Source organism: Microchirus variegatus (genome assembly GCF_963457635.1).
Source record: "Microchirus variegatus genome assembly, chromosome: 15".
NCBI classification, from domain to species: Eukaryota; Metazoa; Chordata; class Actinopteri; order Pleuronectiformes; family Soleidae; genus Microchirus; species Microchirus variegatus.
The window spans coordinates 23,233,603-23,259,813 of NC_139816.1; positions in this window are offsets into that span (position 1 = coordinate 23,233,603).

Sequence of the window (26,211 nt, forward strand, 5' to 3'; positions counted from 1 at the left end):
AGCTTAACTCACTCTGATGAACACATAAACATAGAAAAACAGAAAACAAGTCCAAACAATGAAATAATTGCAACATTTTACACTGAGTGTCCAGAAGTAACATTGTAAAGATGTTATGTTCACTTTTTAAGGTTTATATCATGTGGCAGGAGAAAAAAATGGAAAATCTCCAAATGAGCTTAACTCACTCCAATAGGCAAGTAAACATAGAAAAACAGAAAACAAGTCCAAACAATGAAATAATTGCAATATTTTACATTGAGTGTCCAGAAGTAACATTGTAAAGATGTTATGTTCACTTTTTAAGGTTTATATCATGTGGCAGGAGAAAAAAATGGAAAATCTCCAAATGAGCTTAACTCACTCCAATAGGCAAGTAAACATAGAAAAACAGAAAACAAGTCCAAACAATGAAATAATTGCAACATTTTACACTGAGTGTCCAGAAGTAACATTGTAAAGATGTTATGTTCACTTTTTAAGGTTTATATCATGTGGCAGGAGAAAAAAATGGAAAATCTCCAAATGAGCTTAACTCACTCTGATGAACACATAAACATAGAAAAACAGAAAACAAGTCCACACAATGAAATAATTGCAACATTTTACACTGAGTGTCCAGAAGTAACATTGTAAAGATGTTATGTTCACTTTTTAAGGTTTATATCATGTGGCAGGAAAAAAAAATGGAAAATCTCCAAATGAGCTTAACTCACTCCAATAGGCAAGTAAACATAGAAAAACAGAAAACAAGTCCAAACAATGAAATAATTGCAACATTTTACACTGAGTGTCCGGAAGTAACATTGTAAAGATGTTATGTTCACTTTTTAAGGTTTATATCATGTGGCAGGAGAAAAAAATGGAAAATCTCCAAATGAGCTTAACTCACTCCAATAGGCAAGTAAACATAGAAAAACAGAAAACAAGTCCAAACATGAAATAATTGCAACATTTTACACTGAGTGTCCAGAAGTAACATTGTAAAGATGTTATGTTCACTTTTTAAGGTTTATATCATGTGGCAGGAGAAAAAAATGGAAAATCTCCAAATGAGCTTAACTCACTCCAATAGGCAAGTAAACATAGAAAAACAGAAAACAAGTCCAAACAATGAATTAATTGCAAAATTTTACACTGAGTGTCCAGAAGTAACATTGTAAAGATGTTATGTTCACTTTTTAAGGTTTATATCATGTGGCAGGAGAAAAAAATGGAAAATCTCCAAATGAGCTTAACTCACTCTGATGAACACATAAACATAGAAAAACAGAAAACAAGTCCAAACAATGAAATAATTGCAACATTTTACACTGAGTGTCCAGAAGTAACATTGTAAAGATGTTATGTTCACTTTTTAAGGTTTATATCATGTGGCAGGAGAAAAAAATGGAAAATCTCCAAATGAGCTTAACTCACTCCAATAGGCAAGTAAACATAGAAAAACAGAAAACAAGTCCAAACATGAAATAATTGCAACATTTTACACTGAGTGTCCAGAAGTAACATTGTAAAGATGTTATGTTCACTTTTTAAGGTTTATATCATGTGGCAGGAGAAAAAAATGGAAAATCTCCAAATGAGCTTAACTCACTCTGATGAACACATAAACATAGACAAACAGAAAACAAGTCCAAACAATGAAATAATTGCAACATTTTACACTGAGTGTCCAGAAGTAACATTGTAAAGATGTTATGTTAATTTTTTTAAGTTTATATCATGTGGCAGGAGAAAAAAATGGAAAATCTCCAAATGAGCTTAACTCACTCTAATGTACACATAAACATAGAAAAACAGAAAACAAGTCCAAACAATGAAATAATTGCAACATTTTACACTGAGTGTCCAGAAGTAACATTGTAAAGATGTTATGTTCACTTTTTAAGGTTTATATCATGTGGCAGGAGAAAAAAATGGAAAATCTCCAAATGAGCTTAACTCACTCCAATAGGCAAGTAAACATAGAAAAACAGAAAACAAGTCCAAACATGAAATAATTGCAACATTTTACACTGAGTGTCCAGAAGTAACATTGTAAAGATGTTATGTTCACTTTTTAAGGTTTATATCATGTGGCAGGAGAAAAAAATGGAAAATCTCCAAATGAGCTCAACTCACTACAATAGGCAAGTAAACATAGAAAAACAGAAAACAAGTCCAAACAATGAAATAATTGCAACATTTTACACTGAGTGTCCAGAAGTAACATTGTAAAGATGTTATGTTCATTTTTTTAAGTTTATATCATGTGGCAGGAGAAAAAAATGGAAAATCTCCAAATGAGCTTAACTCACTCCAATAGGCAAGTAAACATAGAAAAACAGAAAACAAGTCCAAACAATGAAATAATTGCAACATTTTACACTGAGTGTCCAGAAGTAACATTGTAAAGATGTTATGTTCACTTTTTAAGGTTTATATCATGTGGCAGGAGAAAAAAATGGAAAATCTCCAAATGAGCTTAACTCACTCTGATGAACACATAAACATAGAAAAACAGAAAACAAGTCCAAACAATGAAATAATTACAATATTTTACACTGAGTGTCCAGAAGTAACATTGTAAAGATGTTATGTTCACTTTTTAAGGTTTATATCATGTGGCAGGAGAAAAAAATGGAAAATCTCCAAATGAGCTTAACTCACTCCAATAGGCAAGTAAACATAGAAAAACAGAAAACAAGTCCAAACAATGAAATAATTGCAACATTTTACACTGAGTGTCCAGAAGTAACATTGTAAAGATGTTATGTTCACTTTTTAAGGTTTATATTATGTGGCAGCAGAAAAAAATGGAAAATCTCCAAATGAGCTTAACTCACTCTGATGAACACATAAACATAGAAAAACAGAAAACAAGTCCAAACAACGAAAAAATTGCAACATTTTACACTGAGTGTCCAGAAGTAACATTGTAAAGATGTTATGTTCACTTTTTAAGGTTTATATCATGTGGCAGGAGAAAAAAATGGAAAATCTCCAAATGAGCTTAACTCACTCCAACAGGCAAGTAAACATAGAAAAACAGAAAACAAGCCCAAACAATGAAATAATTGCAAAATTTTACACTGAGTGTCCAGAAGTAACATTGTAAAGATGTTATGTTCACTTTTTAAGGTTTATATCATGTGGCAGGAGAAAAAAATGGAAAATCTCCAAATGAGCTTAACTCACTCTGATGAACACATAAACATAGAAAAACAGAAAACAAGTCCAAACAACGAAAAAATTGCAACATTTTACACTGAGTGTCCAGAAGTAACATTGTAAAGATGTTATGTTCACTTTTTAAGGTTTATATCATGTGGCAGGAGAAAAAAATGGAAAATCTCCAAATGAGCTTAACTCACTCCAATAGGCAAGTAAACATAGAAAAACAGAAAACAAGTCCAAACAATGAAATAATTGCAAAATTTTACACTGAGTGTCCAGAAGTAACATTGTAAAGATGTTATGTTCACTTTTTAAGGTTTATATCATGTGGCAGGAGAAAAAAATGGAAAATCTCCAAATGAGCTTAACTCACTCTGATGAACACATAAACATAGAAAAACAGAAAACAAGTCCAAACAATGAAATAATTGCAACATTTTACACTGAGTGTCCAGAAGTAACATTGTAAAGATGTTATGTTCACTTGTTAAGGTTTATATCATGTGGAAGGAGAAAAAAATGGAAAATCTCCAAATGAGCTTAACTCACTCCAATAGGCAAGTAAACATAGAAAAACAGAAAGCAAGTCCAAACAATGAAATAATTGCAACATTTTACACTGAGTGTCCAGAAGTAACATTGTAAAGATGTTATGTTCACTTTTTTAAGGTTTATATCATGTGGCAGGAGAAAAAAATGGAAAATCTCCAAATGAGCTTAACTCACTCTAATGTACACATAAACATAGAAAAACAGAAAACAAGTCCAAACAATGAAATAATTGCAACATTTTACACTGAGTGTCCAGAAGTGACATTGTAAAGATGTTATGTTCACTTTTTAAGGTTTATATCATGTGGCAGGAGAAAAAAATGGAAAATCTCCAAATGAGCTTAACTCACTCCAATAGGCAAGTAAACATAGAAAAACAGAAAACAAGTCCAAACAATGAAATAATTGCAAAATTTTACACTGAGTGTCCAGAAGTAACATTGTAAAGATGTTATGTTCACTTTTTAAGGTTTATATCATGTGGCAGGAGAAAAAAATGGAAAATCTCCAAATGAGCTTAACTCACTCTGATGAACACATAAACATAGAAAAACAGAAAACAAGTCCAAACAATGAAATAATTGCAACATTTTACACTGAGTGTCCAGAAGTAACATTGTAAAGATGTTATGTTCACTTTTTAAGGTTTATATCATGTGGCAGGAGAAAAAAATGGAAAATCTCCAAATGAGCTTAACTCACTCTGATGAACACATAAACATAGAAAAACAGAAAACAAGTCCAAACAATGAAATAATTGCAACATTTTACACTGAGTGTCCAGAAGTAACATTGTAAAGATGTTATGTTCACTTTTTAAGGTTTATATCATGTGGCAGGAGAAAAAAATGGAAAATCTCCAAATGAGCTTAACTCACTCTGATGAACACATAAACATAGAAAAACAGAAAACAAGTCCAAACAATGAAATAATTGCAACATTGTACACTGAGTGTCCAGAAGTAACATTGTAAAGATGTTATGTTCACTTTTTAAGGTTTATATCATGTGGCAGGAGAAAAAAATGGAAAATCTCCAAATGAGCTTAACTCACTCCAGTGCACAAGTTAACATAGAAAAACAGAAAACAAGTCCAAACAATGAAATAATTGCAACATTTTACACTGAGTGTCCAGAAGTAACATTGTAAAGATGTTATGTTCACTTGTTAAGGTTTATATCATGTGGCAGGAGAAAAAAATGGAAAATCTCCAAATGAGCTTAACTCACTCTAATGTACACATAAACATAGAAAAACAGTAAACAGCTCCAAAAAATGAAATATTTGCATAATTGTACACTGAGTGTCCAGAAGTAACATTGTAAAGATGTTATGTTCATTTTTTTAAGTTAATATCATGTGTCAGGAGAAAAAAATGGAAAATCTCCAAATGAGCTTAACTCACTCCAGTGCGCAAGTAAACATAGAAAAACAGAAAACAAGTCCAAACAATGAAATAATTGCAACATTTTACACTGAGTGTCCAGAAGTAACATTGTAAAGATGTTATGTTCACTTTTTAAGGTTTATATCATGTGGCAGGAGAAAAAAATGGAAAATCTCCAAATGAGCTTAACTCACTCTGATGAACACATAAACATAGAAAAACAGAAAACAAGTCCACACAATGAAATAATTGCAACATTTTACACTGAGTGTCCAGAAGTAACATTGTAAAGATGTTATGTTCACTTTTTAAGGTTTATATCATGTGGCAGGAAAAAAAAATGGAAAATCTCCAAATGAGCTTAACTCACTCCAATAGGCAAGTAAACATAGAAAAACAGAAAACAAGTCCAAACAATGAAATAATTGCAAGATCTTACACTGAGTGTCCAGAAGTAACATTGTAAAGATGTTATGTTCACTTTTTAAGGTTTATATCATGTGGCAGGAGAAAAAAATGGAAAATCTCCAAATGAGCTTAACTCACTCCAATAGGCAAGTAAACATAGAAAAACAGAAAACAAGTCCAAACAATGAAATAATTGCAAAATCTTACACTGAGTGTCCAGAAGTAACATTGTAAAGATGTTATGTTCACTTTTTAAGGTTTATATCATGTGGCAGGAGAAAAAAATGGAAAATCTCCAAATGAGCTTAACTCACTCCAATCGGGAAGTAAACATAGAAAAACAGAAAACAAGTCCAAACAATGAAATAATTGCAACATTTTACACTGAGTGTCCAGAAGTAACATTGTAAAGATGTTATGTTCACTTTTTAAGGTTTATATCATGTGGCAGGAGAAAAAAATGGAAAATCTCCAAATGAGCTTAACTCACTCCAATAGGCAAGTAAACATAGAAAAACAGAAAACAAGTCCAAACATGAAATAATTGCAACATTTTACACTGAGTGTCCAGAAGTAACATTGTAAAGATGTTATGTTCACTTTTTAAGGTTTATATCATGTGGCAGGAGAAAAAAATGGAAAATCTCCAAATGAGCTTAACTCACTCCAATAGGCAAGTAAACATAGAAAAACAGAAAACAAGTCCAAACAATGAAATAATTGCAACATTTTACACTGAGTGTCCAGAAGTAACATTGTAAAGATGTTATGTTCACTTTTTAAGGTTTATATCATGTGGCAGGAGAAAAAAATGGAAAATCTCCAAATGAGCTTAACTCACTCTGATGAACACATAAACATAGACAAACAGAAAACAAGTCCAAACAATGAAATAATTGCAACATTTTACACTGAGTGTCCAGAAGTAACATTGTAAAGATGTTATGTTAATTTTTTTAAGTTTATATCATGTGGCAGGAGAAAAAAATGGAAAATCTCCAAATGAGCTTAACTCACTCTAATGTACACATAAACATAGAAAAACAGAAAACAAGTCCAAACAATGAAATAATTGCAACATTTTACACTGAGTGTCCAGAAGTAACATTGTAAAGATGTTATGTTCACTTTTTAAGGTTTATATCATGTGGCAGGAGAAAAAAATGGAAAATCTCCAAATGAGCTTAACTCACTCCAATAGGCAAGTAAACATAGAAAAACAGAAAACAAGTCCAAACATGAAATAATTGCAACATTTTACACTGAGTGTCCAGAAGTAACATTGTAAAGATGTTATGTTCACTTTTTAAGGTTTATATCATGTGGCAGGAGAAAAAAATGGAAAATCTCCAAATGAGCTTAACTCACTCCAGTGCACAAGTTAACATAGAAAAACAGAAAACAAGTCCAAACAATGAAATAATTGCAACATTTTACACTGAGTGTCCAGTAGTAACATTGTAAAGATGTTATGTTCACTTGTTAAGGTTTATATCATGTGGCAGGAGAAAAAAATGGAAAATCTCCAAATGAGCTTAACTCACTCTAATGTACACATAAACATAGAAAAACAGTAAACAGCTCCAAAAAATGAAATATTTGCATAATTGTACACTGAGTGTCCAGAAGTAACATTGTAAAGATGTTATGTTCATTTTTTTAAGTTTATATCATGTGGCAGGAGAAAAAAATGGAAAATCTCCAAATGAGCTTAACTCACTCCAATAGGCAAGTAAACATAGAAAAACAGAAAACAAGTCCAAACAATGAAATAATTGCAAGATCTTACACTGAGTGTCCAGAAGTAACATTGTAAAGATGTTATGTTCACTTTTTAAGGTTTATATCATGTGGCAGGAGAAAAAAATGGAAAATCTCCAAATGAGCTTAACTCACTCCAATAGGCAAGTAAACATAGAAAACAGAAAACAAGTCCAAACAATGAAATAATTGCAAAATCTTACACTGAGTGTCCAGAAGTAACATTGTAAAGATGTTATGTTCACTTTTTAAGGTTTATATCATGTGGCAGGAGAAAAAAATGGAAAATCTCCAAATGAGCTTAACTCACTCCAATCGGGAAGTAAACATAGAAAAACAGAAAACAAGTCCAAACAATGAAATAATTGCAACATTTTACACTGAGTGTCCAGAAGTAACATTGTAAAGATGTTATGTTCACTTTTTAAGGTTTATATCATGTGGCAGGAGAAAAAAATGGAAAATCTCCAAATGAGCTTAACTCACTCCAATAGGCAAGTAAACATAGAAAAACAGAAAACAAGTCCAAACATGAAATAATTGCAACATTTTACACTGAGTGTCCAGAAGTAACATTGTAAAGATGTTATGTTCACTTTTTAAGGTTTATATCATGTGGCAGGAGAAAAAAATGGAAAATCTCCAAATGAGCTTAACTCACTCCAATAGGCAAGTAAACATAGAAAAACAGAAAACAAGTCCAAACAATGAAATAATTGCAAAATTTTACACTGAGTGTCCAGAAGTAACATTGTAAAGATGTTATGTTCACTTTTTAAGGTTTATATCATGTGGCAGGAGAAAAAAATGGAAAATCTCCAAATGAGCTTAACTCACTCTGATGAACACATAAACATAGACAAACAGAAAACAAGTCCAAACAATGAAATAATTGCAACATTTTACACTGAGTGTCCAGAAGTAACATTGTAAAGATGTTATGTTAATTTTTTTAAGTTTATATCATGTGGCAGGAGAAAAAAATGGAAAATCTCCAAATGAGCTTAACTCACTCTAATGTACACATAAACATAGAAAAACAGAAAACAAGTCCAAACAATGAAATAATTGCAACATTTTACACTGAGTGTCCAGAAGTAACATTGTAAAGATGTTATGTTCACTTTTTAAGGTTTATATCATGTGGCAGGAGAAAAAAATGGAAAATCTCCAAATGAGCTTAACTCACTCCAATAGGCAAGTAAACATAGAAAAACAGAAAACAAGTCCAAACATGAAATAATTGCAACATTTTACACTGAGTGTCCAGAAGTAACATTGTAAAGATGTTATGTTCACTTTTTAAGGTTTATATCATGTGGCAGGAGAAAAAAATGGAAAATCTCCAAATGAGCTTAACTCACTCCAGTGCACAAGTTAACATAGAAAAACAGAAAACAAGTCCAAACAATGAAATAATTGCAACATTTTACACTGAGTGTCCAGTAGTAACATTGTAAAGATGTTATGTTCACTTGTTAAGGTTTATATCATGTGGCAGGAGAAAAAAATGGAAAATCTCCAAATGAGCTTAACTCACTCTAATGTACACATAAACATAGAAAAACAGTAAACAGCTCCAAAAAATGAAATATTTGCATAATTGTACACTGAGTGTCCAGAAGTAACATTGTAAAGATGTTATGTTCATTTTTTTAAGTTTATATCATGTGGCAGGAGAAAAAAATGGAAAATCTCCAAATGAGCTTAACTCACTCCAATAGGCAAGTAAACATAGAAAAACAGAAAACAAGTCCAAACAATGAAATAATTGCAACATTTTACACTGAGTGTCCAGAAGTAACATTGTAAAGATGTTATGTTCACTTTTTAAGGTTTATATCATGTGGCAGGAGAAAAAAATGGAAAATCTCCAAATGAGCTTAACTCACTCCAATAGGCAAGTAAACATAGAAAAACAGAAAACAAGTCCAAACAATGAAATAATTGCAACATTTTACACTGAGTGTCCAGAAGTAACATTGTAAAGATGTTATGTTCACTTTTTAAGGTTTATATCATGTGGCAGGAGAAAAAAATGGAAAATCTCCAAATGAGCTTAACTCACTCTGATGAACACATAAACATAGAAAAACAGAAAACAAGTCCACACAATGAAATAATTGCAACATTTTACACTGAGTGTCCAGAAGTAACATTGTAAAGATGTTATGTTCACTTTTTAAGGTTTATATCATGTGGCAGGAAAAAAAAATGGAAAATCTCCAAATGAGCTTAACTCACTCCAATAGGCAAGTAAACATAGAAAAACAGAAAACAAGTCCAAACAATGAAATAATTGCAAAATCTTACACTGAGTGTCCAGAAGTAACATTGTAAAGATGTTATGTTCACTTTTTAAGGTTTATATCATGTGGCAGGAGAAAAAAATGGAAAATCTCCAAATGAGCTTAACTCACTCCAATAGGCAAGTAAACATAGAAAAACAGAAAACAAGTCCAAACAATGAAATAATTGCAACATTTTACACTGAGTGTCCGGAAGTAACATTGTAAAGATGTTATGTTCACTTTTTAAGGTTTATATCATGTGGCAGGAGAAAAAAATGGAAAATCTCCAAATGAGCTTAACTCACTCCAATAGGCAAGTAAACATAGAAAAACAGAAAACAAGTCCAAACATGAAATAATTGCAACATTTTACACTGAGTGTCCAGAAGTAACATTGTAAAGATGTTATGTTCACTTTTTAAGGTTTATATCATGTGGCAGGAGAAAAAAATGGAAAATCTCCAAATGAGCTTAACTCACTCCAATAGGCAAGTAAACATAGAAAAACAGAAAACAAGTCCAAACAATGAAATAATTGCAAAATTTTACACTGAGTGTCCAGAAGTAACATTGTAAAGATGTTATGTTCACTTTTTAAGGTTTATATCATGTGGCAGGAGAAAAAAATGGAAAATCTCCAAATGAGCTTAACTCACTCTGATGAACACATAAACATAGACAAACAGAAAACAAGTCCAAACAATGAAATAATTGCAACATTTTACACTGAGTGTCCAGAAGTAACATTGTAAAGATGTTATGTTAATTTTTTTAAGTTTATATCATGTGGCAGGAGAAAAAAATGGAAAATCTCCAAATGAGCTTAACTCACTCTAATGTACACATAAACATAGAAAAACAGAAAACAAGTCCAAACAATGAAATAATTGCAACATTTTACACTGAGTGTCCAGAAGTAACATTGTAAAGATGTTATGTTCACTTTTTAAGGTTTATATCATGTGGCAGGAGAAAAAAATGGAAAATCTCCAAATGAGCTTAACTCACTCCAATAGGCAAGTAAACATAGAAAAACAGAAAACAAGTCCAAACATGAAATAATTGCAACATTTTACACTGAGTGTCCAGAAGTAACATTGTAAAGATGTTATGTTCACTTTTTAAGGTTTATATCATGTGGCAGGAGAAAAAAATGGAAAATCTCCAAATGAGCTCAACTCACTACAATAGGCAAGTAAACATAGAAAAACAGAAAACAAGTCCAAACAATGAAATAATTGCAACATTTTACACTGAGTGTCCAGAAGTAACATTGTAAAGATGTTATGTTCATTTTTTTAAGTTTATATCATGTGGCAGGAGAAAAAAATGGAAAATCTCCAAATGAGCTTAACTCACTCCAATAGGCAAGTAAACATAGAAAAACAGAAAACAAGTCCAAACAATGAAATAATTGCAACATTTTACACTGAGTGTCCAGAAGTAACATTGTAAAGATGTTATGTTCACTTTTTAAGGTTTATATCATGTGGCAGGAGAAAAAAATGGAAAATCTCCAAATGAGCTTAACTCACTCTGATGAACACATAAACATAGAAAAACAGAAAACAAGTCCAAACAATGAAATAATTACAATATTTTACACTGAGTGTCCAGAAGTAACATTGTAAAGATGTTATGTTCACTTTTTAAGGTTTATATCATGTGGCAGGAGAAAAAAATGGAAAATCTCCAAATGAGCTTAACTCACTCCAATAGGCAAGTAAACATAGAAAAACAGAAAACAAGTCCAAACATGAAATAATTGCAACATTTTACACTGAGTGTCCAGAAGTAACATTGTAAAGATGTTATGTTCACTTTTTAAGGTTTATATCATGTGGCAGGAGAAAAAAATGGAAAATCTCCAAATGAGCTCAACTCACTACAATAGGCAAGTAAACATAGAAAAACAGAAAACAAGTCCAAACAATGAAATAATTGCAACATTTTACACTGAGTGTCCAGAAGTAACATTGTAAAGATGTTATGTTCACTTTTTAAGGTTTATATCATGTGGCAGGAAAAAAAAATGGAAAATCTCCAAATGAGCTTAACTCACTCCAGTCCGCAAGTAAACATAGAAAAACAGAAAACAAGTCCAAACAATGAAATAATTGCAAAATTTTACACTGAATGTCCAGAAGTAACATTGTAAAGATGTTATGTTCACTTTTTAAGTTAATATCATGTGGCAGGAGAAAAAAATGGAAAATCTCCAAATGAGCTTAACTCACTCCAGTGCGCAAGTAAACATAGAAAAACAGAAAACAAGTCCAAACAATGAAATAATTGCAACATTTTACACTGAGTGTCCAGAAGTAACATTGTAAAGATGTTATGTTCACTTTTTAAAGTTTATATCATGTGGCAGGAGAAAAAAATGGAAAATCTCCAAATGAGCTTAACTCACTCTGATGAACACATAAACATAGAAAAACAGAAAACAAGTCCACACAATGAAATAATTGCAACATTTTACACTGAGTGTCCAGAAGTAACATTGTAAAGATGTTATGTTCACTTTTTAAGGTTTATATCATGTGGCAGGAAAAAAAAATGGAAAATCTCCAAATGAGCTTAACTCACTCCAATAGGCAAGTAAACATAGAAAAACAGAAAACAAGTCCAAACAATGAAATAATTGCAAGATCTTACACTGAGTGTCCAGAAGTAACATTGTAAAGATGTTATGTTCACTTTTTAAGGTTTATATCATGTGGCAGGAGAAAAAAATGGAAAATCTCCAAATGAGCTTAACTCACTCCAATAGGCAAGTAAACATAGAAAAACAGAAAACAAGTCCAAACAATGAAATAATTGCAAAATCTTACACTGAGTGTCCAGAAGTAACATTGTAAAGATGTTATGTTCACTTTTTAAGGTTTATATCATGTGGCAGGAGAAAAAAATGGAAAATCTCCAAATGAGCTTAACTCACTCCAATCGGGAAGTAAACATAGAAAAACAGAAAACAAGTCCAAACAATGAAATAATTGCAACATTTTACACTGAGTGTCCAGAAGTAACATTGTAAAGATGTTATGTTCACTTTTTAAGGTTTATATCATGTGGCAGGAGAAAAAAATGGAAAATCTCCAAATGAGCTTAACTCACTCCAATAGGCAAGTAAACATAGAAAAACAGAAAACAAGTCCAAACATGAAATAATTGCAACATTTTACACTGAGTGTCCAGAAGTAACATTGTAAAGATGTTATGTTCACTTTTTAAGGTTTATATCATGTGGCAGGAGAAAAAAATGGAAAATCTCCAAATGAGCTTAACTCACTCCAATAGGCAAGTAAACATAGAAAAACAGAAAACAAGTCCAAACAATGAAATAATTGCAAAATTTTACACTGAGTGTCCAGAAGTAACATTGTAAAGATGTTATGTTCACTTTTTAAGGTTTATATCATGTGGCAGGAGAAAAAAATGGAAAATCTCCAAATGAGCTTAACTCACTCTGATGAACACATAAACATAGACAAACAGAAAACAAGTCCAAACAATGAAATAATTGCAACATTTTACACTGAGTGTCCAGAAGTAACACTGTAAAGATGTTATGTTAATTTTTTTAAGTTTATATCATGTGGCAGGAGAAAAAAATGGAAAATCTCCAAATGAGCTTAACTCACTCTAATGTACACATAAACATAGAAAAACAGAAAACAAGTCCAAACAATGAAATAATTGCAACATTTTACACTGAGTGTCCAGAAGCAACATTGTAAAGATGTTATGTTCACTTTTTAAGGTTTATATCATGTGGCAGGAGAAAAAAATGGAAAATCTCCAAATGAGCTTAACTCACTCCAATAGGCAAGTAAACATAGAAAAACAGAAAACAAGTCCAAACATGAAATAATTGCAACATTTTACACTGAGTGTCCAGAAGTAACATTGTAAAGATGTTATGTTCACTTTTTAAGGTTTATATCATGTGGCAGGAGAAAAAAATGGAAAATCTCCAAATGAGCTTAACTCACTCCAGTGCACGAGTTAACATAGAAAAACAGAAAACAAGTCCAAACAATGAAATAATTGCAACATTTTACACTGAGTGTCCAGTAGTAACATTGTAAAGATGTTATGTTCACTTGTTAAGGTTTATATCATGTGGCAGGAGAAAAAAATGGAAAATCTCCAAATGAGCTTAACTCACTCTAATGTACACATAAACATAGAAAAACAGTAAACAGCTCCAAAAAATGAAATATTTGCATAATTGTACACTGAGTGTCCAGAAGTAACATTGTAAAGATGTTATGTTCATTTTTTTAAGTTTATATCATGTGGCAGGAGAAAAAAATGGAAAATCTCCAAATGAGCTTAACTCACTCCAATAGGCAAGTAAACATAGAAAAACAGAAAACAAGTCCAAACAATGAAATAATTGCAACATTTTACACTGAGTGTCCAGAAGTAACATTGTAAAGATGTTATGTTCACTTTTTAAGGTTTATATCATGTGGCAGGAGAAAAAAATGGAAAATCTCCAAATGAGCTTAACTCACTCCAATAGGCAAGTAAACATAGAAAAACAGAAAACAAGTCCAAACAATGAAATAATTGCAACATTTTACACTGAGTGTCCAGAAGTAACATTGTAAAGATGTTATGTTCACTTTTTAAGGTTTATATCATGTGGCAGGAGAAAAAAATGGAAAATCTCCAAATGAGCTTAACTCACTCCAATAGACAAGTAAACATAGAAAAACAGAAAACAAGTCCAAACAATGAAATAATTGCAACATTTTACACTGAGTGTCCAGAAGTAACATTGTAAAGATGTTATGTTCACTTTTTAAGGTTTATATCATGTGGCAGGAGAAAAAAATGGAAAATCTCCAAATGAGCTTAACTCACTCCAATAGGCAAGTAAACATAGAAAAACAGAAAACAAGTCCAAACATGAAATAATTGCAACATTTTACACTGAGTGTCCAGAAGTAACATTGTAAAGATGTTATGTTCACTTTTTAAGGTTTATATCATGTGGCAGGAGAAAAAAATGGAAAATCTCCAAATGAGCTTAACTCACTCCAGTGCACGAGTTAACATAGAAAAACAGAAAACAAGTCCAAACAATGAAATAATTGCAACATTTTACACTGAGTGTCCAGAAGTAACATTGTAAAGATGTTATGTTCATTTTTTTAAGTTTATATCATGTGGCAGGAGAAAAAAATGGAAAATCTCCAAATGAGCTTAACTCACTCCAATAGGCAAGTAAACATAGAAAAACAGAAAACAAGTCCAAACAATGAAATAATTGCAACATTTTACACTGAGTGTCCAGAAGTAACATTGTAAAGATGTTATGTTCACTTTTTAAGGTTTATATCATGTGGCAGGAGAAAAAAATGGAAAATCTCCAAATGAGCTTAACTCACTCCAATAGGCAAGTAAACATAGAAAAACAGAAAACAAGTCCAAACATGAAATAATTGCAACATTTTACACTGAGTGTCCAGAAGTAACATTGTAAAGATATTATGTTCACTTTTTAAGGTTTATATCATGTGGCAGGAGAAAAAAATGGAAAATCTCCAAATGAGCTTAACTCACTCCAATAGGCAAGTAAACATAGAAAAACAGAAAACAAGTCCAAACAATGAAATAATTGCAAAATTTTACACTGAGTGTCCAGAAGTAACATTGTAAAGATGTTATGTTCACTTTTTAAGGTTTATATCATGTGGCAGGAGAAAAAAATGGAAAATCTCCAAATGAGCTTAACTCACTCTGATGAACACATAAACATAGACAAACAGAAAACAAGTCCAAACAATGAAATAATTGCAACATTTTACACTGAGTGTCCAGAAGTAACATTGTAAAGATGTTATGTTAATTTTTTTAAGTTTATATCATGTGGCAGGAGAAAAAAATGGAAAATCTCCAAATGAGCTTAACTCACTCTAATGTACACATAAACATAGAAAAACAGAAAACAAGTCCAAACAATGAAATAATTGCAACATTTTACACTGAGTGTCCAGAAGTAACATTGTAAAGATGTTATGTTCACTTTTTAAGGTTTATATCATGTGGCAGGAGAAAAAAATGGAAAATCTCCAAATGAGCTTAACTCACTCCAATAGGCAAGTAAACATAGAAAAACAGAAAACAAGTCCAAACATGAAATAATTGCAACATTTTACACTGAGTGTCCAGAAGTAACATTGTAAAGATGTTATGTTCACTTTTTAAGGTTTATATCATGTGGCAGGAGAAAAAAATGGAAAATCTCCAAATGAGCTTAACTCACTCCAGTGCACAAGTTAACATAGAAAAACAGAAAACAAGTCCAAACAATGAAATAATTGCAACATTTTACACTGAGTGTCCAGTAGTAACATTGTAAAGATGTTATGTTCACTTGTTAAGGTTTATATCATGTGGCAGGAGAAAAAAATGGAAAATCTCCAAATGAGCTTAACTCACTCTAATGTACACATAAACATAGAAAAACAGTAAACAGCTCCAAAAAATGAAATATTTGCATAATTGTACACTGAGTGTCCAGAAGTAACATTGTAAAGATGTTATGTTCATTTTTTTAAGTTTATATCATGTGGCAGGAGAAAAAAATGGAAAATCTCCAAATGAGCTTAACTCACTCCAATAGGCAAGTAAACATAGAAAAACAGAAAACAAGTCCAAACAATGAAATAATTGCAACATTTTACACTGAGTGTCCAGAAGTAACATTGTAAAGATGTTATGTTCACTTTTTAAGGTTTATATCATGTGGCAGGAGAAAAAAATGGAAAATCTCCAAATGAGCTTAACTCACTCCAATAGGCAAGTAAACATAGAAAAACAGAAAACAAGTCCAAACAATGAAATAATTGCAACATTTTACACTGAGTGTCCAGAAGTAACATTGTAAAGATGTTATGTTCACTTTTTAAGGTTTATATCATGTGGCAGGAGAAAAAAATGGAAAATCTCCAAATGAGCTTAACTCACTCCAATAGACAAGAAAACATAGAAAAACAGAAAACAAGTCCAAACAATGAAATAATTGCAACATTTTACACTGAGTGTCCAGAAGTAACATTGTAAAGATGTTATGTTCACTTTTTAGGTTTATATCATGTGGCAGGAGAAAAAAATGGAAAATCTCCAAATGAGCTTAACTCACTCCAATAGGCAAGTAAACATAGAAAAACAGAAAACAAGTCCAAACAATGAAATAATTGCAACATTTTACACTGAGTGTCCAGAAGTAACATTGTAAAAATGTTATGTTCACTTTTTAAGGTTTATATCATGTGGCAGGAGAAAAAAATGGAAAATCTCCAAATGAGCTTAACTCACTCCAATAGGCAAGTAAACATAGAAAAACAGAAAACAAGTCCAAACAATGAAATAATTGCAACATTTTACACTGAGTGTCCAGAAGTAACATTGTAAAGATGTTATGTTCACTTTTTAAGGTTTATATCATGTGGCAGGAGAAAAAAATGGAAAATCTCCAAATGAGCTTAACTCACTCCAGTGCGCAAGTAAACATAGAAAAACAGAAAACAAGTCCAAACAATGAAATAATTGCAACATTTTACACTGAGTGTCCAGAAGTAACATTGTAAAGATGTTATGTTCACTTTTTAAGGTTTATATCATGTGGCAGGAGAAAAAAATGGAAAATCTCCAAATGAGCTTAACTCACTCTGATGAACACATAAACATAGAAAAACAGAAAACAAGTCCAAACAATGAAATAATTGCAACATTTTACACAGAGTGTCCAGAAGTAACATTGTAAAGATGTTATGTTCAATTTTTAAAGTTTATATCATGTGGCAGGAGAAAAAAATGGAAAATCTCCAAATGAGCTTAACTCACTCTGATGAACACATAAACATAGAAAAACAGAAAACAAGTCCAAACAATGAAATAATTGCAACATTTTACACTGAGTGTCCAGAAGTAACATTGTAAAGATGTTATGTTCACTTTTTAAGGTTTATATCATGTGGCAGGAGAAAAAAATGGAAAATCTCCAAATGAGCTTAACTCACTCTAATGTACACATAAACATAGAAAAACAGTAAACAGCTCCAAAAAATGAAATATTTGCATAATTGTACACTGAGTGTCCAGAAGTAACATTGTAAAGATGTTATGTTCATTTTTTTAAGTTCATATCATGTGGCAGGAGAAAAAAATGGAAAATCTCCAAATGAGCTTAACTCACTCTGATGAACACATAAACATAGAAAAACAGAAAACAAGTCCAAACAATGAAATAATTGCAACATTTTACACTGAGTGTCCAGAAGTAACATTGTAAAGATGTTATGTTCACTTTTTAAGGTTTATATCATGTGGCAGGAGAAAAAAATGGAAAATCTCCAAATGAGCTTAACTCACTCTGATGAACACATAAACATAGAAAAACAGAAAACGAGTCCAAACAATGAAATAATTGCAACATTTTACACTGAGTGTTCAGAAGTAACATTGTAAAGATGTTATGTTCACTTTTTAAGGTTTATATCATGTGGCAGGAGAAAAAAATGGAAAATCTCCAAATGAGCTTAACTCACTCTGATGAACACATAAACATAGAAAACAGAAAACAAGTCCAAACAATGAAATAATTGCAACATTTTACACTGAGTGTCCAGAAGTAACATTGTAAAGATGTTAGGTTCACTTTTTAAGGTTTATATCATGTGGCAGGAAAAAAAAATGGAAAATCTCCAAATGAGCTTAACTCACTCCAATAGGCAAGTAAACATAGAAAAACAGAAAACAAGTCCAAACAATGAAATAATTGCAAAATCTTACACTGAGTGTCCAGAAGTAACATTGTAAAGATGTTATGTTCACTTTTTAAGGTTTATATCATGTGGCAGGAGAAAAAAATGGAAAATCTCCAAATGAGCTTAACTCACTCCAATAGGCAAGTAAACATAGAAAAACAGAAAACAAGTCCAAACATGAAATAATTGCAAAATTTTACACTGAGTGTCCAGAAGTAACATTGTAAAGATGTTATGTTCACTTTTTAAGGTTTATATCATGTGGCAGGAGAAAAAAATGGAAAATCTCCAAATGAGCTTAACTCACTCTGATGAACACATAAACATAGAAAAACAGAAAACAAGTCCAAACAATGAAATAATTGCAACATTGTACACTGAGTGTCCAGAAGTAACATTGTAAAGATGTTATGTTCACTTTTTAAGGTTTATATCATGTGGCAGGAGAAAAAAATGGAAAATCTCCAAATGAGCTTAACTCACTACAATAGGCAAGTAAACATAGAAAAACAGAAAACAAGTCCAAACAATGAAATAATTGCAACATTTTACACTGAGTGTCCAGAAGTAACATTGTAAAGATGTTATGTTCATTTTTTTAAGTTTATATCATGTGGCAGGAGAAAAAAATGGAAAATCTCCAAATGAGCTTAACTCACTCTAATGTACACATAAACATAGAAAAACAGAAAACAAGTCCAAACAATGAAATAATTGCAAAATTTTACACTGAGTGTCCAGAAGTAACATTGTAAAGATGTTATGTTCACTTTTTAAGGTTTATATCATGTGGCAGGAGAAAAAAATGGAAAATCTCCAAATGAGCTTAACTCACTCTGATGAACACATAAACATAGAAAAACAGAAAACAAGTCCAAACAATGAAATAATTGCAACATTGTACACTGAGTGTCCAGAAGTAACATTGTAAAGATGTTATGTTCACTTTTTAAGGTTTATATCATGTGGCAGGAGAAAAAAATGGAAAATCTCCAAATGAGCTTAACTCACTCTGATGAACACATAAACATAGAAAAACAGAAAACAAGTCCAAACAATGAAATAATTGCAACATTTTACACTGAGTGTCCAGAAGTAACATTGTAAAGATGTTAGGTTCACTTTTTAAGGTTTATATCATGTGGCAGGAAAAAAAAATGGAAAATCTCCAAATGAGCTTAACTCACTCCAATAGGCAAGTAAACATAGAAAAACAGAAAACAAGTCCAAACAATGAAATAATTGCAAAATCTTACACTGAGTGTCCAGAAGTAACATTGTAAAGATGTTATGTTCACTTTTTAAGGTTTATATCATGTGGCAGGAGAAAAAAATGGAAAATCTCCAAATGAGCTTAACTCACTCCAATAGGCAAGTAAACATAGAAAAACAGAAAACAAGTCCAAACATGAAATAATTGCAAAATTTTACACTGAGTGTCCAGAAGTAACATTGTAAAGATGTTATGTTCACTTTTTAAGGTTTATATCATGTGGCAGGAGAAAAAAATGGAAAATCTCCAAATGAGCTTAACTCACTCTGATGAACACATAAACATAGAAAAACAGAAAACAAGTCCAAACAATGAAATAATTGCAACATTGTACACTGAGTGTCCAGAAGTAACATTGTAAAGATGTTATGTTCACTTGTTAAGGTTTATATCATGTGGCAGGAGAAAAAAATGGAAAATCTCCAAATGAGCTTAACTCACTACAATAGGCAAGTAAACATAGAAAAACAGAAAACAAGTCCAAACAATGAAATAATTGCAACATTTTACACTGAGTGTCCAGAAGTAACATTGTAAAGATGTTATGTTCATTTTTTTAAGTTTATATCATGTGGCAGGAGAAAAAAATGGAAAATCTCCAAATGAGCTTAACTCACTCTAATGTACACATAAACATAGAAAAACAGAAAACAAGTCCAAACAATGAAATAATTGCAAAATTTTACACTGAGTGTCCAGAAGTAACATTGTAAAGATGTTATGTTCACTTTTTAAGGTTTATATCATGTGGCAGGAGAAAAAAATGGAAAATCTCCAAATGAGCTTAACTCACTCTGATGAACACATAAACATAGAAAAACAGAAAACAAGTCCAAACAATGAAATAATTGCAACATTGTACACTGAGTGTCCAGAAGTAACATTGTAAAGATGTTATGTTCACTTTTTAAGGTTTATATCATGTGGCAGGAGAAAAAAATGGAAAATCTCCAAATGAGCTTAACTCACTACAATAGGCAAGTAAACATAGAAAAACAGAAAACAAGTCCAAACAATGAAATAATTGCAACATTTTACACTGAGTGTCCAGAAGTAACATTGTAAAGATGTTATGTTCATTTTTTTAAGTTTATATCATGTGGCAGGAGAAAAAAATGGAAAATCTCCAAATGAGCTTAACTCACTCTAATGTACACATAAACATAGAAAAACAGAAAACAAGTCCAAACAATGAAATAATTGCAAAATTTTACACTGAGTGTCCAGAAGTAACATTGTAAAGATGTTATGTTCACTTTTTAAGGTTTATATCATGTGGCAGGAGAAAAAAATGGAAAATCTCCAAATGAGCTTAACTCACTCCAATAGGCAAGTAAACATAGAAAAACAGAAAACAAGTCCAAACATGAAATAATTGCAACATTTTACACTGAGTGTCCAGAAGTAACATTGTAAAGATGTTATGTTCACTTTTTAAGGTTTATATCATGTGGCAGGAGAAAAAAATGGAAAATCTCCAAATGAGCTTAACTCACTCCAATAGGCAAGTAAACATAGAAAAACAGAAAACAAGTCCAAACAATGAAATAATTGCAAAATTTTACACTGAGTGTCCAGAAGTAACATTGTAAAGATGTTATGTTCACTTTGTAAGGTTTATATCATGTGGCAGGAGAAAAAAATGGAAAATCTCCAAATGAGCTTAACTCACTCTGATGAACACATAAACATAGAAAAACAGAAAACAAGTCCAAACAATGAAATAATTGCAACATTTTACACTGAGTGTCCAGAAGTAACATTGTAAAGATGTTATGTTCACTTTTCAAGGTTTATATCATGTGGCAGGAGAAAAAAATGGAAAATCTCCAAATGAGCTTAACTCACTGATGAACACATAAACATAGAAAAACAGAAAACAAGTCCAAACAATGAAATAATTGCAACATTTTACACTGAGTGTCCAGAAGTAACATTGTAAAGATGTTATGTTCACTTTTTAAGGTTTATATCATGTGGCAGGAGAAAAAAATGGAAAATCTCCAAATGAGCTTAACTCACTCTAATGTACACATAAACATAGAAAAACAGTAAACAGCTCCAAAAAATGAAATATTTGCATAATTGTACACTGAGTGTCCAGAAGTAACATTGTAAAGATGTTATGTTCATTTTTTTAAGTTTATATCATGTGGCAGGAGAAAAAAATGGAAAATCTCCAAATGAGCTTAACTCACTCTGATGAACACATAAACATAGAAAAACAGAAAACGAGTCCAAACAATGAAATAATTGCAACATTTTACACTGAGTGTTCAGAAGTAACATTGTAAAGATGTTACGTTCACTTTTTAAGGTTTATATCATGTGGCAGGAAAAAAAAATGGAAAATCTCCAAATGAGCTTAACTCACTCCAATAGGCAAGTAAACATAGAAAAACAGAAAACAAGTCCAAACAATGAAATAATTGCAAAATCTTACACTGAGTGTCCAGAAGTAACATTGTAAAGATGTTATGTTCACTTTTTAAGGTTTATATCATGTGGCAGGAGAAAAAAATGGAAAATCTCCAAATGAGCTTAACTCACTCCAATAGGCAAGTAAACATAGAAAAACAGAAAACAAGTCCAAACATGAAATAATTGCAAAATTTTACACTGAGTGTCCAGAAGTAACATTGTAAAGATGTTATGTTCACTTTTTAAGGTTTATATCATGTGGCAGGAGAAAAAAATGGAAAATCTCCAAATGAGCTTAACTCACTCTGATGAACACATAAACATAGAAAAACAGAAAACAAGTCCAAACAATGAAATAATTGCAACATTGTACACTGAGTGTCCAGAAGTAACATTGTAAAGATGTTATGTTCACTTTTTAAGGTTTATATCATGTGGCAGGAGAAAAAAATGGAAAATCTCCAAATGAGCTTAACTCACTACAATAGGCAAGTAAACATAGAAAAACAGAAAACAAGTCCAAACAATGAAATAATTGCAACATTTTACACTGAGTGTCCAGAAGTAACATTGTAAAGATGTTATGTTCATTTTTTTGAGTTTATATCATGTGGCAGGAGAAAAAAATGGAAAATCTCCAAATGAGCTTAACTCACTCTAATGTACACATAAACATAGAAAAACAGAAAACAAGTCCAAACAATGAAATAATTGCAAAATTTTACACTGAGTGTCCAGAAGTAACATTGTAAAGATGTTATGTTCACTTTTTAAGGTTTATATCATGTGGCAGGAGAAAAAAATGGAAAATCTCCAAATGAGCTTAACTCACTCTGATGAACACATAAACATAGAAAAACAGAAAACAAGTCCAAACAATGAAATAATTGCAACATTGTACACTGAGTGTCCAGAAGTAACATTGTAAAGATGTTATGTTCACTTTTTAAGGTTTATATCATGTGGCAGGAGAAAAAAATGGAAAATCTCCAAATGAGCTTAACTCACTACAATAGGCAAGTAAACATAGAAAAACAGAAAACAAGTCCAAACAATGAAATAATTGCAACATTTTACACTGAGTGTCCAGAAGTAACATTGTAAAGATGTTATGTTCATTTTTTTAAGTTTATATCATGTGGCAGGAGAAAAAAATGGAAAATCTCCAAATGAGCTTAACTCACTCTAATGTACACATAAACATAGAAAAACAGAAAACAAGTCCAAACAATGAAATAATTGCAAAATTTTACACTGAGTGTCCAGAAGTAACATTGTAAAGATGTTATGTTCACTTTTTAAGGTTTATATCATGTGGCAGGAGAAAAAAATGGAAAATCTCCAAATGAGCTTAACTCACTCTGATGAACACATAAACATAGAAAAACAGAAAACAAGTCCAAACAATGAAATAATTGCAACATTGTACACTGAGTGTCCAGAAGTAACATTGTAAAGATGTTATGTTCACTTTTTAAGGTTTATATCATGTGGCAGGAGAAAAAAATGGAAAATCTCCAAATGAGCTTAACTCACTCCAATAGGCAAGTAAACATAGAAAAACAGAAAACAAGTCCAAACAATGAAATAATTGCAAAATTTTACACTGAGTGTCCAGAAGTAACATTGTAAAGATGTTATGTTCACTTTTTAAGGTTTATATCATGTGGCAGGAGAAAAAAATGGAAAATCTCCAAATGAGCTTAACTCACTCTGATGAACACATAAACATAGAAAAACAGAAAACAAGTCCAAACAATGAAATAATTGCAACATTTTACACTGAGTGTCCAGAAGTAACATTGTAAAGATGTTATGTTCACTTGTTAAGGTTTATATCATGTGGAAGGAGAAAAAAATGGAAAATCTCCAAATGAGCTTTACTCACTCCAATAGGCAAGTAAACATAGAAAAACAGAAAGCAAGTCCAAACAATGAAATAATTGCAACATTTTACACTGAGTGTCCAGAAGTAACATTGCAAAGATGTTATGTTCACTTTTTAAGGTTTATATCATGTGGCAGGAGAAAAAAATGGAAAATCTCCAAATGAGCTTAACTCACTCCAGTGCGCAAGTAAACATAGAAAAACAGAAAACAAGTCCAAACAATGAAATAATTGCAACATTTTACACTGAGTGTCCAGAAGTAACATTGTAAAGATGTTATGTTCACTTTTTAAGGTTTATATCATGTGGCAGGAGAAAAAAATGGAAAATCTCCAAATGAGCTTAACTCACTCCAATAGGCAAGTAAACATAGAAAAACAGAAAACAAGTCCAAACAATGAAATAATTGCAACATTTTACACAGAGTGTCCAGAAGTAACATTGTAAAGATGTTATGTTCACTTTTTAAGGTTTATATCATGTGGCAGGAGAAAAAAATGGAAAATCTCCAAATGAGCTTAACTCACTCCAATAGGCAAGTAAACATAGAAAAACAGAAAACAAGTCCAAACAATGAAATAATTGCAAAATTTTACACTGAGTGTCCAGAAGTAACATTGCAAAGATGTTATGTTCACTTTTTAAGGTTTATATCATGTGGCAGGAGAAAAAAATGGAAAATCTCCAAATGAGCTTAACTCACTCTGATGAACACATAAACATAGAAAAACAGAAAACAAGTCCAAACAATGAAATAATTGCAACATTTTACACTGAGTGTCCAGAAGTAACATTGTAAAGATGTTATGTTCACCTTTTAAGGTTTATATCATGTGGCAGGAGAAAAAAATGGAAAATCTCCAAATGAGCTTAACTCACTCTGATGAACACATAAACATAGAAAAACAGAAAACAAGTCCAAACAATGAAATAATTGCAACATTGTACACTGAGTGTCCAGAAGTAACATTGTAAAGATGTTATGTTCACTTTTTAAGGTTTATATCATGTGGCAGGAAAAAAAAATGGAAAATCTCCAAATGAGCTTAACTCACTCTGATGAACACATAAACATAGAAAAACAGAAAACAAGTCCAAACAATGAAATAATTGCAATATTTTACATTTAGTGTCAAGAGGTAACATTGTAAAGATGTTATGTTCACTTTTTAAGGTTTATATCATGTGGCAGGAGAAAAAAATGGAAAATCTCCAAATGAGCTTAACTCACTCCAGTGCACAAGTAAACATAGAAAAACAGAAAACAAGTCCAAACAATGAAATAATTGCAACATTTTACCCTGAGTGTCCAGAAGTAACATTGTAAAGATGTTATGTTCACTTTTTAAGGTTTATATCATGTGGCAGGAGAAAAAAATGGAAAATCTCCAAATGAGCTTAACTCACTCTAATGTACACATAAACATAGAAAAACAGTAAACAGCTCCAAAAAATGAAATATTTGCATAATTGTACACTGAGTGTCCAGAAGTAACATTGTAAAGATGTTATGTTCATTTTTTTAAGTTAATATCATGTGGCAGGAGAAAAAAATGGAAAATCTCCAAATGAGCTTAACTCACTCCAGTGCGCAAGTAAACATAGAAAAACAGAAAACAAGTCCAAACAATGAAATAATTGCAACATTTTACACTGAGTGTCCAGAAGTAACATTGTAAAGATGTTATGTTCACTTTTTAAGGTTTATATCATGTGGCAGGAAAAAAAAATGGAAAATCTCCAAATGAGCTTAACTCACTCTGATGAACACATAAACATAGAAAAACAGAAAACAAGTCCAAACAATGAAATAATTGCAATATTTTACATTGAGTGTCCAGAAGTAACATTGTAAAGATGTTATGTTCACTTTTTAAGGTTTATATCATGTGGCAGGAGAAAAAAATGGAAAATCTCCAAATGAGCTTAACTCACTCTAGTGCACAAGTAAACATAGAAAAACAGAAAACAAGTCAAAACAATGAAATAATTGCAACATTTTACCCTGAGTGTCCAGAAGTAACATTGTTAAGATGTTATGTTCACTTGTTAAGCTTTATATCATGTGGCAGGAGAAAAAAATGGAAAATCTCCAAATGAGCTTAACTCACTCTGATGTACACATAAACATAGAAAAACAGTAAACAGCTCCAAAAAATGAAATATTTGCATAATTGTACACTGAGTGTCCAGAAGTAACATTGTAAAGATGTTATGTTCATTTTTTTAAGTTTATATCATGTGGCAGGAGAAAAAAATGGAAAATCTCCAAATGAGCTTAACTCA